This window comes from Echinops telfairi, unplaced genomic scaffold (genome assembly GCF_000313985.2).
Source record: "Echinops telfairi isolate 266 unplaced genomic scaffold, ASM31398v2 ScPeMD7_1;HRSCAF=3_0, whole genome shotgun sequence".
Classification (NCBI taxonomy): Eukaryota; Metazoa; Chordata; class Mammalia; order Afrosoricida; family Tenrecidae; genus Echinops; species Echinops telfairi.
In genome coordinates this window covers 86,912,482-86,927,826 of record NW_022103896.1, presented here as the reverse complement: position 1 = coordinate 86,927,826, position 15,345 = coordinate 86,912,482, and the positions used below count along the sequence as shown (strand labels likewise).

Genomic DNA, 15,345 nt, shown 5'->3' with positions numbered 1-15,345 from the left:
CCAGCTAGTCTTTCTTCAAAAGCTCCTCTGGTGGACTTGACCTTCCTTCAGTCCAGTTAGTAGCCAAGTACCTTAATATTTCAACCACAAGTCAATGAAAACAATCCACGGCCCGGTGTGATAGCTGGTAAAATCACACACTAAAGAGAGAGGTAGTGAACACAGTAAAGGGTGTGAGAAGGGGAGATCAGAAAAAATGGAGAATCAGTTATAGGGTCCTGAGAAGTGAGGAAAATGGAGAATTAAAACCAGAACTGAGATTCTAGAGAAAATATGAAAAATAGTCAGAACTAAGGGCAGAGAATGACCACACAGAGACAAGGCAGAACCCAAAAGCATTTTGAGGCGGGGAGTTAAGAAGGGACAGAACTATGGGCGGGGTATCTGGGGGAGGGAGGCCAGTATTGGTCTGAGGACACCCTTTTCCTCAATAAATAAGAAGCTCCCTTGTGGGGAGTAGCAAGTAGTACAACTGTAACATGAATGTTAACATTCCTTTGGAAAGAAAAAATATGCAAAGTATGCTCACAAAATCTGCACGAAGGGAACATCACTGCTTCTATTTTTTCCTAAAAAAGAGTTTGCAGGTGCATCTGAAAGAAACTAAGCTAGAGAAAAGTCACCACAGAACACCATTTGCTAATCAAGTCAGATTGCACAATCCTACCCTATAGCTCAAACACCCTAAAACTCAAGGGCAGTGAGGTTTTGTTTTTTTTATCTTTTGTCTTCATGAACAAAATGCAGAATCAACACTGGATTACATGGGCACATACTTAATCCAAAGGATGTGAATTTATTTAGATTTTATGGTAAGAATGTTCTGAGAACTTGAAAGAAAGCTAAAATGAAGAACCTAAAGTTTAAATAAGTCCTACTTTTACATTAAAAAATTCATGTTTGAAATTCTCAAATTGGTCATCAAGCACATTAACCTCCTACATGTTGCTGCTATTTTTAAAACCCAAGTCACAATATTCATTATGCAAACTAAATAGGCAGTGTTTTGTACTGTTGTGCATGAGGTCGCTATGGGCTGGAACCTACTCAATGACATCTAACAACATCTGCTCCTCAGATACGTAGATTCACGATCCAGCAGGCACATGGCTCACAGACAGAATGTCCACATACCCCAAACACCCAGCACCTTGGAGAGGACTGGGGACGAGCCTGGCCAGGGTCCATTTGGTAACCAGAGTGAGAGGCAGCACTGGGCTCTCCCTCTCAGCAGCAGTGGTGCTTCCGTCCCCCACCCCCACTGCAGTCGGCACAGGGGAAGAGGCAGTGGCATCAGGAGCTTTCCTTTCTCTCGGCCTCTACAGGTAGGACTACAGCCTAAGAACTCAGAACTTCAAGGACAGCACAGAGCAGGGATAACCCAAGTGTTTGCGGGATGAATATATGGAAAGAAGGGGGAGAGGATGGGCAGTCAGAAAGGAGAGGAGAGAGAGAACGAAGTAGAAAAAGGAAGAAAGGTAAATAGAAATAGAAAAGGTAATAAAAATATTTATCTGCTCAACAAATAAGGGGCTATGCTTACTTCCTGGATCAGTACACACAAATTTAATATTTTTATTAAATTCCTTTTGCAATTACCTTTTATTTTCTTCTTGTGCCTTAGTCCTATCAGCTTCCAATTCCAGACTCAGAAACTGTAGGGTAGGTCCTGCAAGTCCATGGAAGAATTTCTACAAGGAAAAGAAAATGGATTAAAAAGTTCTGAAGAATAACAGTAATTACTTTTCAATGCTATCATTCGAATGAAATGGATTTTCACTGAATGGCAGACAATATATTTCCAAATACATCTTGGGAAACAAAGCCCTTTTCTAGTTTAGCAGCTCTAGTAAACTTTACTCATAATGACCTAGAGGACAGGGTAGAACTTCCCCTTGGGTTTCTGAGACTGTAACTCTTTACAGGACTAGAAAGTCAATGAGCTGGAGCTGACGTGCTGTCAGTAAGTTTAAATTTTGGTTTGAGTGAACATTAAGATTACTCAAAAAAGAAAACAAAAACCAACAGTTGGGTAGACTTGGTTTTTGTTTTGCTGTGTTTTTATTTCAGTTTTTCGTAAACAGAAAACCAACCAAACAGTGCTGCATATTATAGTCTCAATATTCAAAACCTTGAAAAAGGACATGTCATTTTTCTGTCTCACAGAACCATGTTGGGCATGATGTTGTCCTCAAGTGTATAATGGGCATATTGTAAGGAAATAGGTATATTGTACTTCAGAAACTTTGTTAATGTTTGGAAGTGAAAGAAGTATTACAAAATAGGCATTCTCACTGGCCTTGTTCTCCAAATGCAGTTTGCAGCCTGAACACGAACACGAATGCAGTCTTACTTGACCTGTAGCTTCTTTCTCATAGTCAGCAATAGCACGGGACAAGTCCTTGGGCAAGAGAGCCATAGATGCTGAGCACACATTATTTTTAGGAAGGGAATAAGATAGCAGGCTTTGACTTTGCTCTGGCTCAGAAACAACGCGACTCTATCTTCCAAAGGGAAGAAGGGATACACATGCTCTTTAGGGAAAGGCACTTGCCCCGTGTTTCTGAAACACAGATCATTTTTACCCAACCTGGATAAATTGTGAAAATGATTGTTAACTGGAAATTCTGCAACTCCACAAAAAAAGGCAGGAAAGAAAACATAAGTTTCTTCTACTATGCAAATGCTTGGCCAACTGACTGGAAGAGATCCATATTTGTATCCATTCCAAACAAAAAGTGACCCCATAGAATTCTCAAATTATAGAACGATATCCTTAATAGCACCTGTAAGTAAATTTTGCTGAAGAACATCCAACAATGGTTGCAGCAGTATATTGAAAAGAAGATACCAGAGGTTCAGGCCAGGTTCAGAAATAAGACAAAGCATATAACACGAAAAAGATATTTACTTGTGTTTTATTGACTATTCAATTGTACGGCTCATAACAAACTATGGATACACTTGAGAAGAATGGGAATTCCAGAACACTACATTGTGCTCACGCAGAACCTGTACACGGATCATGATGAGGTAGCTGTGCAAACAGAATAAGGGACTACTTCATGGTTTAAAAGCAGGAAAGGGTTGTATCCTCTCACCATACTTATTCAATCTGTATGTTAAGGAAATAATCAAGAAGCTTGATTATGTGAAGAAGAACTGGGCATCAGGATTGAAGGAACGTATATTAACAATCTGCGATATGTAGATGACACAACTTGTTTGCTGAAAACAAAGAGGATTTGAAGCATTTGCTGATGAAGATCAAGAATTGTAGCCTTCAGGATGGATTACAACTCAATGTAAAGAAAACCAAAATCCTCACAACTGGACCAATAGTTAACATGATAAATGGAGAAATGATTGAAGCTTTCAAGGATTTCACTTGCTTGGATACACAATTAATGCTCATGGAGGCAGCAATCAAGAGCTCAAATGACAAGTTGCAGTGGATAAATCTGCTGCATGAGACCTCTTTAGAATGTCGAAAAGTAGAGAAGTTACTTTGAAAAACAACGTGCACCTGATCCAAGCCATGGTATTTTCTTTCTTTCTTTTAAAAAAAAATCATTTTGTTAGGGGCTCTTACAGCTCTTGTAACAAACCATACATCAGTTGTATCAAGCACACTTGTACATATGTTGTCAACATTTTCTAGACATTTTCTATTTGAGCCCTTGGGATTAGCTCCTTTTTTCCCTTTCCTTCACCCACCCTCCCACACTCGTGACCCCTTGATAAAGGATAAATTGTTTTCATATCTTACAGCATCCGTTGTCCCCCTTCACCTATGTTTCTGTTGTTCTCCCCCTTTTGGTGGGGAGGGGTGTTATGTCGATCATTGTGATCTCATTTTCTCCCCCTTCTTCTACCACCTTCCCCCTATCCTCTTGGTATTGTTATTCCCATTTCTGTTCTTGAGGGGTTTATTTGTCCTGAAATCTGTGTGTCTAGAGCTCCTATCTGTATCAGTATACAGTGAACCCTCGTTTATCGCGGTTAATCGGTTCTAGACCCTACCGTGATAAATGAAATCCCGCGAAGTAAGATTCCTTATTTGTAAATCAAACATTTTTGTAGTTAGAGCATAGAGGACATGAAAAAACACCCTTTAGTCACCATTACACTCATATTACCCAATTTATTAAACGAAAAAGGGAAAATACAGTAAAACATTTTGGACGTTACAATTATCATTTATTATTTATTATATTATTTATGGCATCAAGCGTGTACAGTATGAGCCAATCAGTGGCAGTAATGACAGAGCATGTGCTGTTACGCAAAAACCGCGATAGAGTGAAGCCGCGGAAGTCGAAGCGTGAAGTGGCGAGGGTTCACTGTACATGCTCCAGAGTAGCCGTATTTGTAAGGTAGAGTTGGGGTCATGACATTGGGAGTGAGGACGCCTCAAGGAACCAGAGGACTATTGTGTGTTCTGTCGGTGCACCCTGGATGACTCACCCTTACTTGTGACCCTTCTGTGAGAGGATGTCCAATCATCTACAGATGGGATGTGGACCTCCACTCGACCTTCCTCATTTACATCAATAGAATTATTTGTTTTGGGTCTTCTGGTGCCTGATATCTTTCCATTAACACCTCATGATGTCGAAAAGGCTAGTGTGCTTCTTCCATGTGGGCTTTGTTGCTTCTGTGCTAGATGGCCGCTTGTTTAACTTCAAGTCTTTAAGACCCCAAATGCTATATTTTTTAATAGCAGGGCACCATCAGCTTTCTTCACCACATTTGCTTATATACCCATTTTGTCTTCAGCAATGTTGGGAGGGTAAGCATCACAGGAGGGTGAGCCAGGTTAATAGAACAAAGTGTTCTTGTGTTGAAGGAGGGCTTGAGTAGAGGCCTAAAGTCCATTCACTTCCTGAACATATTGCCATATAAATATATGTACGTATGCCAATACCTCCTTTTTATGAATTAATATACTTACATATGTACACAACTACGTTTCTACCTCTATCACTGGTTTTGCTTCCTAGATCATTCCTGTTTCCTTTTACCTTTCTCTTGCTCCATATCATTCTCACCCTTCATTTGCCTCACAATAATTCCTCTCAGCTAGATTGCTGTTGCTCCAACACCACCGGGGTACCTAGGCCCGCCCCACCTCGCCATTGATTTTAATTTCCTAGTTGTTCCCATGTCCATGGTATTGTTGGCTCACCACTCCCTTCCCTCAGTCTCCTCCTCCCCCCAAGTCCCCCAGGAACTGTTGGTCACAATGCTTTCTCCTCAGGCTTGCTTCTCCTGCCTATCTTATATAGGCAGACAAAACAGCTAGAATGAAGACCCCCCCAAAGCTCCAAAAGATTGAAGGGGAGATATAAAGAAAGCAAAAAGTGAAAGAGAAAAAAATCCATATGTAACTCCAGGTCTGTCCGCTGACCTTTAAGACTATCTCCCCACTGGTCCTGGGGAGCTCTGGGTACTGCCCCTCCTAGCCTGAATTCCACTTTGGGGGGCTCCTCTGGGGCTTTGTGACTTTGTTCTCGTTGCTGATTTGTTATGCTCCCTTCTTGGTTCACCCCACTATGGGAGGGTCAGATCAGGCTCACTCCCCACAATGTGTCCCTGGTATTGTCCTCTCTAGGGGTATGCTCCAGTGAGGGGACATCGTGTCTTAAGCTGTTGTCGGCCCCACAGTCCTCTATGGGCCTTAGGAGCTCCATGTAGGGATATCAACCACGGGGCTTGGTGTGCAAGAATGGGGTCTAGTCCCTCCCTCTCTCATTTTCCTTCTTCTTTTGCTCCCATGTGGGTGTGTCAGGCTGGCCCTTCTCCCCAGCCTGTAGGTTCAGTGTTGTCTTCTGTAACACATGCCTCTGGGAGGGGTCAGTATATCTTGAATTGGGGCCATAGTCCTCTCAGTTCATGAGTTACTCCATGTGGTTACATTGCCCTCATACATCTTCAGGTTTATATTAAATCATCTAATTACCACGATTGGAATAGAATTTGGCATTTATTTTACAGAACTAAAAGAACTTTGTAGTACTTGCTGGAGCAAATTGGACCTAAATGGACATTGGATTAAATTTTCTTGTCACAGGTCATATTAAAAGCCTATATATTTAGTTATTTGAATTCCACTAAAATATTACCTTTTCAGTGGGTAAATAAAATAAAATCTGAAATTGCTGGTTGTAAATGAAAACTAAAGTTATGAAATTATCGAACCTAACAGAGATTTAGAGAAGGCAGGGGGCAAGAAGGATGGTGTTAGAATTCGTAATGCACTGAAGGGTAGTGGCTATTGGGCCGCTGCCTCACAGAGATTAACCTTGGACTGATGCTGATAGTGACTCTTTTTTCTCTTTGTGAAGTTACAGGAGCTCCAACCCTGTTTCCATACCATTGTTGCACCTCCTTTCTGAAGCTCTGTGTAATGAGAAATCTAGTAGTGGTGCTGCCTATCCGACCTAGATTTCACATAGCTTTCACAAATACAAAGGAAGCCTGAGAGTGGTTATGTGAACAAAACTAAGCTACTGCCCACTTTCATGCTTACACCTTTTAGAACAACCTACTTTCTCTGTGGTCACTGGTAAAGAGAGGCTGTTCTGTAAAAACTAACAATAGATAAAAACAAAGCCTCTAAATTTCCTCTTTATTTTTCATTTGTAACCAGCAATTTAAGATTTTATTTACCTGCTAAAAAAAGTGAGATAGGTTTTTAATATGATCAGTGACAAGAAATTTTAATCCAAAGTTTATTCAGGCCTAATTCAAATTGGTTATGATTCATAATTACTAAGTAAAATGTTTCACAATTTAATATTTTGCTCCCAGTTGTTTTTATTTTGCCCCAATTTATAAACAAATTCCATTTATTTTTTAAAAATCACTGCTTTTGTCTTTTTCAACTTATATTTTGATGAGAGAGAATTATCAAAGAACTGACCCCTTGCTATGATCCAGGAATAGAAAAGTTACATAGTTAAAACTGAAACGATCGCTTCAGGAAACTTCCGATTCTATTTACCTTCAAAGCTGCATGTTAAATCAAAGCCATGCTCCTAAAAAGAATGCATAGTAAGTGTATAGAATTGAAGCTTAGGGATCCTATGGCTGTCATCGCCTTCAGTCAGCTCATTACACAGATGAAGAAATGAAAGTGAAAAGCATTTGAATGACATTTCCAACATCATGCTAGTCTTTGGTATTTCCCAGATGCTAATCCAGTGCTATTTAAATAACCTCATAAGAGCTTAGAACTTCATTTATTTCAGTGTAATCCAAAAATATTATTCTACCCCACACAATTACAAAACTGCCCAAAATGATCGAGAGCATACTTTACTTTTTCTCTAATGATAAGGTAATTAAAATATGAATGCACATGAGAAATTTCAAATGAAATTTGGGATACTCATAGTCTAACCTAGATACATCCACTCTAAAAATTTAATTTCTCTTTTATTATTCACAGTCAAACAATAATTGTAGATTTGCTTTAATACATTTTAAGTGGATTTTATAGAAAGCTATCAAGCAAAATGTCATAACTATTCTTCAATTAAAGCTTCCATAAGCAGTTTGCAATTAAGGATTAAAGAGAGATTCCTAAACAGATACACCAGTTTGGACAGAAATCTTATTCTCAAACTATGCAATCATTCTCAAACTCAATCTACCCAGATATGCATCTAATTATCATCCAGAGTCTTATGTTGCCAAAACTTGTCAATGTGTCACACTAGTGGCATGAATGTTGTCTGATGCTAGAAGCTATGCCATTTGCAATACTAGGAGGGTCACCATGGTGGGCAAGGTTCAGCAGAGCTTCCAAATTAAAACAGTCTGGGGAATCTGGTGATCTACTTCTGAAAACCAGAAGTGTCAACCTCATGGATCACAGCAGAGCACTTTTTGACTCATTTGCTTTGTACATGTCTCTGAGGGATCAACCAATGGAGAGGAGATTATGCTTGGTGAGGAGGACCAACAAAGAAAGGAAAAGCTCTTGGTGAGATGGACTGTCACAATAGGCACAATAATAGACTGGAATCTATTCACAGGATTAGGTAATGTTTTGTTTTGTTGTATATAAGATGGCCATGAATTAGAGTCGATGCAACAGAAGCTAATAACAAATCATATTTTGATTTTATTGTTTTTTATGCACAGTGTTGGGTGCAAGAGTGCTAAAATGCGTGGGCTCATGCCCCTCTCTCCTACCTTCTGAAGGTATTCAGGGAAGGCCTGCATAGTGGCCCCTTATGGAAATCCAAGGTTTTCACATGTAAAAATCTGAGGGTTGATTACATACATTCCTCAGGTGGCTTTCCCAGAGTTGTTAGTTGACAGATTTAATCCACATCAAGAATGTATTTCATATGTAAGGAACCAAGTAAAATAAAGCAGGCCAGCAGATAAGCCCCTGAAACAAAATCCACTGAGGTTGTCCTCTCTGGGAAAATGTCATCCATGGACGATTAACCAACCTTATAATGGTTGTTCATCTAAACTTATTAAACTCAGTACCACATGACTCTATTTAAATAAAGAGTGAAGGGAGTTTTAAGCACATACAAGGGGGCTTCAAAGAATTCGTAGAAAATGACTGACAATTCAAAGTGTTAGAAAGACATGAAGCAACTCATACAATGCTGTTGAAAAATTCAAACATGTTAAGCCAACTAAAAATATTGTTCAGAAGCCCTGATAAAGTTAAACATAAACCAAAAACCAAACCAAACTTACTTCCATCAAGTTGATGTCAACACGCAGCAACCCTTTAGAACATGGCAGGCGGTCCCTGTGGGTTTCCAAGACTGCCACTCTTTACAGGAGTAGAAAGTCTCATCTTTTCCCAGAGTAGTTGCAGGTGCTTTCAAACTACTGACCTTGTGGTTTGAAGCTCACCATCAGGGCTCCCAAGTTAAACTTAACTCATCATATAACCCCAAAGTTTTATTCCTATTCACATAAAAGAAATCTGAACAGATCTACCCAATAAAAGATCACCAACAACAGATCACCAATAAAAGAATGTTTATAGCAATTTCACTCACAATAGCACAAAACTTTAAAGCATCAATATGCCCATTAACTGGTCATAAATGAATTGTTGGCAACAACATATCTAAGTAGAGTATAATCTATAGAGAAAATATAAAAACTTCACAACTCAACAACAAAATCATAAAACAATCCAATTAAAAATATAGGGAAAGGCTATGAGCAAGTATTTCATGAAAGAGGGCATTAAGGTAGTTAACAAGCACACGAAGAGATGCTCCCAATCATTAGTCAAACCAAATTCAGTGCCACAGATTCGATTTCCACTCAGAGTGTTAACAGGGTAGAGAAGAATAGACTTGTGATTTCAAAAGACTGTAACTTTTAAAATGTAAACCGTCTTATTGAAATACAATTCAGATGCCTTACAAGTCAGTGGTTTAAACATATTAAAGAGTTGTGCATTCATCACCACAATAAATTTTAGAATATTTTAGTCATCCTTGAACCCATTGTTATGACCTAACCATTCCCCACCCCCGAAACTTCCCTGGCCATAACTCTAAGAAACCACTAATCCGGTTACTGTATCTCTAAAGATATACCTATCTAGATTTCATATAAGAAAACCATCCCACCCATTCCCCACAAAAAAAATCACACTGCAATAACAATATAAGAAAAATTCTCAATTGAAAAGAAAGCAAAAACTAATTAAAACTAGAACAAATATAAAATGGGTCAAAGAGAGAATAAATGATAAGGTGTGGAATTTAACCTATCTACAACTGCATTAACCCACTTTCCAAAGCACCCTGTATGACAGCAAAGGTTTTCATCTCCCCGATCAATGTCAGCAGGGATTCCCCACAGAATTGATACACATAGGGAATCTTACAAATAGATACAGAGCTTTCATTCTCATCCATGTGTAACTGGGTGCTCAAAATTTAAACTCTAATGTAGTTCTCCACTCTAGTCTTGGATCTTATTATTTATAACCTTTATATCACACAGGATGTGTGGACTCAGCTGAAACTTCACTTAGATGACTGTTTTAAGAGAAGCTTCTAAGACCTTGGATGCTATTCTTCCTGAGAGTCAAGCACATTTGATTTCGTCATCAGACTTAAGTCCTATCTTCAGTGATCTTCTCATGAGGGTGAGTATCGAGTGGAGCCATGTAAGAAGAATAAAGGCTCTTAGATTAGGGTTATGATTAAGGGAGAGTTCAATATCCATTAATAGATCTATAATTTATATATGTCCTTGACCCACTTAAGAGACATTATTATCATTTGGGGAGGAATATTATAAATCATTCCCTTGAGGTATATGAAAATTCTATTGATAAAACACAAAAAAAATCAAACTTACTGTCATCGAGTCTATTTGGATTTTTTTTTTTTTTGGTCAATTTGGATTTTAATAGCGACTCTGTAAGACAGGGTAGCACTGCCCCTGTGAGTTTCCAAGACTAACTATGGGAGTAGAAAGCCTCGTCTTTATCCTGAGGAGCAGTTGGTGGTTTTGAAGTGTTGAGCCTTCAGTCAGTAATCTAATTTGTAACCACTATGCCACCAAGGCTCTTTCAACTCTATTGATTGCACCATTAATTTAGCTAATGGTCTCAAATTTTAAATATTGATCACGAACAGCTTTTTAGACAAAAATACAGGAATTGTTGACTTATACAGAATAAAGTCTCAAGGGATTGAACACTATTTACCCAAACAATGAAGGCTGGAGATAGGGTAAAACTTTCCATAATGCTCACTCCCTGAGGCAGAATTGTCCTAGTTGGGCTAAGACATAAGTAAAGAGAATGAAAATAGCAAACATATAGTATTTTTAAGCTTCCATTTATTAGTCACCCTCAAAGCAGGAGATTTTAACTGAAGCCCAATAACTTCCAAATTATAGCAATCAACTGCTTCTTCTCACACTAGTGTGTTTCAGCCTCAAGTACAAGGAAGTATTTTAGTGCCTTTAAACTGCTACAGGTGCATTAAAGGTACAATCCAGTTCCTTTAGTGGGGCTCTAAATTGGATCCTTCTGGTCTGGCCTATCATGGATGTTGTACACCCTGAAATAAAAGTCTAAAGTTCCCGTTGTCCATAACACTTGGCCTGAATCACCATGGGCTGCACAGAATGAAGGTCAAAAGTGCCTGACTAGGATCATAATATTGGGGATATGCTCCCATTCAGGGGGCAGGCCCATTCAGTAATCATTGTTCCCAATGGCGGGTTGCCCCTCTTGGTTTACCTACCAAGAGAAGCGAAATCACTTTCTGCAAGACAGACAGGGACCGTTCCTCCTCTGGCCTTGAATTTCCATTAAGGTTGAGTGAGAACTCTGGTAGGAGTGTCGATCCATTTGAGGTAATCGTGGAACAGTGATATATGGAAATGGAAAGGAAATGGTTGGTCTTCTCCCTCTCCCGCTGGCAGAAGAAATTGACCCTAAATGAGGTGAGGTCTCCTTTAATGGAGTAAGTTTTAGGATGTACTAATAAAAGGGTGATCTATGTATGAATCACGAGTGTTGGGCTGGCACAACACCTCGTTGTGGGGAGACCGGATTAGAGTATTATAAACACTCAAGAACAGATGCGCGTGCTTGGTGTTTGTGCTTTACTATCCTGGTCTCCCACAAGATTGATTCTTTTGGAATTGACTTACTTAGAGGAGCATAATGAGCTCCAGGTCTGTTAATGTCATGAGGTGTTTCACGGTTTCATTCTTGTTTTTTAGGGATGCCTAGCCTTCCACTATGTGCACACATAAGAGTTTATTTGCTCATTCTTCTACTGATAGGAATCTGTCTCCAGTGTCTCGCTATTGGGAACTGCACTGCATGAACAGGGGAACGCGTCTGTCTGCTCGCGCTGGGTCTCTCTTCTCTGGGGTGGATACCCAGCAGAAGTATTGCTGGGCTGTATAGGATTTTTATTCTCAGATGTTTTAAGTTACAGCATATCTCTTTCAAAAAGTTTTATAAGCCAGCCAGCAGGTTATGAGTTCAAGCCTCATATAACCCTCTCTAGCATTTGTTGTTTCCTGTTTTTGTTTGCTTGTTTTTTAATTGGCTGTGGTTGTCCGCATAAAGGGATAACTCAGCATTGTTTGGAGTTGACCTTCCTGAATGGCAAGTGATTTCCCTATGAGTTTGGTAGCCATTTAAAGGTCATTTTTGGTGAACTGTCAATTCATGTCTTTTGCCTGCTTTTAAATGGGATTATTTGTTGTCTTTCTTATTGAGGTGTTACAGAATTCTATAGATTTTAGAAATTAGTCCCTTTTCTGTTGCATAGCTGCTAAAGATTTTCCCCAGTCCTTTGCTTTTGATGAACTATTTTTATGCATATGAGTATCTTAATTTTTGAAGGTTCCAGTTATCTATTTTGTCTTCTGCTGTGTCGGCTTCATTATTATTTGGCAGCCTGTGCATGCCCAGCAATATGGCCCTTAAGTTTGTGCCTCTTTTCTCATAGATGGTCCTTATAGCTCTAGGATTTACATTGAGAGCAATGTTGCATCCTGAGTTTGTTTTGGGGTGAGGTATGGGTCTTATTTTATTCTTCTGCAAAGGGAGATCCAATTTTACCAGCACCATTTGTTGAAGAGCCTTTTTCCAGTTTAATGTTTTTTGGTTCTTTGATGAAAATCATAGGCGCTCTGGTGGGGTAGTAGTTATGAGTTGGGCTGCTAACTGCAAGGTCTGCAGTTCAAAACTACCAGCCATGCCATGGAGCAAGATGAATTGGAATCGACTTGATGGCTGTGAGCTGATGAAAATCAATTTTCTGTAGATTGTATTTATTTCTGGGTTTTTATTCTGTTGCATTGGTCTATGTACCTGTCATTGTACCGGCACTAGACTGTTTTGACTACTGCAATAGGTTTTAAGGCTAGGTACAAAACCTTTAGATTAGGTTCCCTCTCTACTGTAAAAAATGCGCCCATGTGTTCTTGAGTTTGTAACATGGGGTAGCTGGGCAGGCACTGGGGAATTGAATGTTGAAAGAGAGAAAGAAAGAAGGAAGGAAGGAAGGAAGGAAGGAAGGAAGGAAGGAAGGAAGGAAGGAAGGAAGGAAGGAAGGAAGGAAGGAAAAGAAGCTATAAAGGGGGAAAGCATTGCTTGAAGGACTCACTCAAAGCTAGCTAGTGAGGATCTTTGCACCAAGCTGCCCATATGCCTGAGTATCCAAGCAGGGTCCCCAGAGGCTAGAGGGTAACAGGGTTGGCTGGTTGGGTTGCAGTAGGGGCAGAAACGGATAAGCAGGTCCCCGTGGGTACATTTGTACAGTAGAGGGGGGGGTGTTAGACAAGGTTTTCTAGAGAAACAAAATGAGAATGCTAATAATTTTATATGTATTTATACAGATAGATATATAAGAAATAGTTAATTAAATTATAAAGCACTACAAATGGCTCAGTGCAACTCACTCCCGTGAGACAGTTGTGAGACACTGGCAGTCCTTCAAGTCTTGAGGGCCTCTGGGTAATCCTTTGTAGAGCAATTCAGGCTATCTGAGCACAGGCAGCAAACAGCAAGGCAGGTCACCAACAGTCAGTCAGATGACAGGGTCCGACAGTCCCCTGCTCAAGAGTGTAAATTCCAATAGTGTGGCGAAGCAGGTCTTGAAGGAACCTCAAATTACAGCGACAGAGTCCACAGGTTAGGTGTCCCACAGGTAGTGTAGCTTGCAAATTGAGGCAAAGAACAAGCAAGGCAGCCACACACTGGTCCAATGATCAAAGAGCAAGAGACAAGAAAGGCAAGGCTTGCTGAGCCATTTATCTCTCTGCCCTTCATCCCACATGTGTTTATCGGCCAAGTTGGCACAACAAACTACCTCAGGGGGAGTGTACAGAAGTGTACACTCGGGCTGCTGGTCAATGGTGAGATGTAGTCAGCAAGAAGCAAAATGTTTGCTGATCTACAACTTTAAGAACTTTGGTGTACTTAGCTATTAAATTGTTTTTCTGGATTCCAGGGTGTCCAGGCTTTCCCTGTCGGAGGGAATTCTCTGGAAGTTGTTGAGGAGACCTCCCTATGCTTACAGCCTGGAGGGCACTGCTCCCTGGATATAAGGCTGTAAAATCTTTACTGGAATAAAAAGTTTCACCTCTCTCCCCTGGAGTGTCAGTAGTTTCAAAATGCTGAAATTGAAATTTGTTCCACATAAGCATAATGAACTGGTCTGAAATTCCCATTCTTCTCAAGGTTATCCATAGTTTGCTATGGTCCACACAGCCAAATACCTTAGCACAGCCAACAAATTCCAAGTAAACCTCTTTCTGGTGTTCTCTCCTTTCAGCCACCATCCATCTGACAAAAGCCGTGATTATCTCTTGTACCATGCCCCATGCCCCCTCTTGAATCTGGCCTGAACCTCTGGGGACTGCCTATCAATGTACTGCAGCAATCATTTCTGGATTATCTTCTGCAAAATTTTAGTAGCATGTGATATCAAGGATTTGGTCCTAGAATGTACACAAGCTGTTGGGTAAACTCTCTTTGGAATGAGTGCAAATATGGGTCTCTTCCAGTCAGCTGGAGCTTGGAAGGAGCTGCCTTCCAAGTTTCCTAGCATTAAATATTGAATGCGTCATCAACTTGTGGAAACGTTTCAACTGGTATTCCAAAAACTCCTGAAGCCTTCTTTTGGCTAAAGCTTACTGTGCAGCTTCAACTTCTTCCGTTAGCTCCACTGGGTCTTATTCATGTGCTACCCCTTGCAATAGTTGAATGTTGACTAATTCTTTTTGGTACACTGAGTCTATGTATTGTTTCCATCTGCATCCGATGCTTCCTGCCTCAGTCAAGATTTGGCCATGGAATCTTTCAATAGTGCAACTTGTAGCTTGAATTTTTTCTTGAGTTCTTTCAGTTACAGATATGCTGAGCGTGTTCTCATATTTTTGTTTTCTAACTCCAGGTCTTTTCACAATTCACTATCATATTTTACTATGTCTTCTTGAGTTGTCCTTTTCAATTTTCCCATTCAGTTCTTTTACTTCATAATTTCTTCCCTTTGTCTTAGGTACTCATGAGCAAGAGCAAGTTTCAGAGCCTCTTCTGACATTCTGACTTTAACATTTCCTGCCTGCTTAAGGACCTTTTGCTTTCTTCATGGATATTCTCAATGTCATTCCACAGCTCATCGTGTCTTCTGTTATCAGTGTTCTTGAAGTTCAGGTGCAAAATACTCAAGGTCCTATTTTGGATCTCTTGTACTTGTTTTCGTTTTTGTCAGCTTCAACCTAAACTGACAGATGAACAATTAATAGTTCCAAATTTGGTGCCTGGACTCATTTAAAAAAAAATACTTTTACTGGGGGCTCTTACAC

The 15,345-nt window shown here is 39.9% G+C and overlaps 1 protein-coding gene across 2 annotated transcripts in view; it reads right to left on the bottom strand.

The window, feature by feature from the left end:
• FAM110B (family with sequence similarity 110 member B) overlaps positions 1 to 15,345 on the bottom strand; it is a 206,512-nt gene that overhangs the window by 152,428 nt on the left and 38,739 nt on the right. For both annotated transcript variants that reach the window (XM_045286129.1, XM_045286130.1), the window contains exon 2: positions 1,600 to 1,691. The gene's annotated coding sequence lies outside the window, so the exon portion shown is untranslated. The remainder of the gene's footprint in view (positions 1 to 1,599; positions 1,692 to 15,345) is intronic.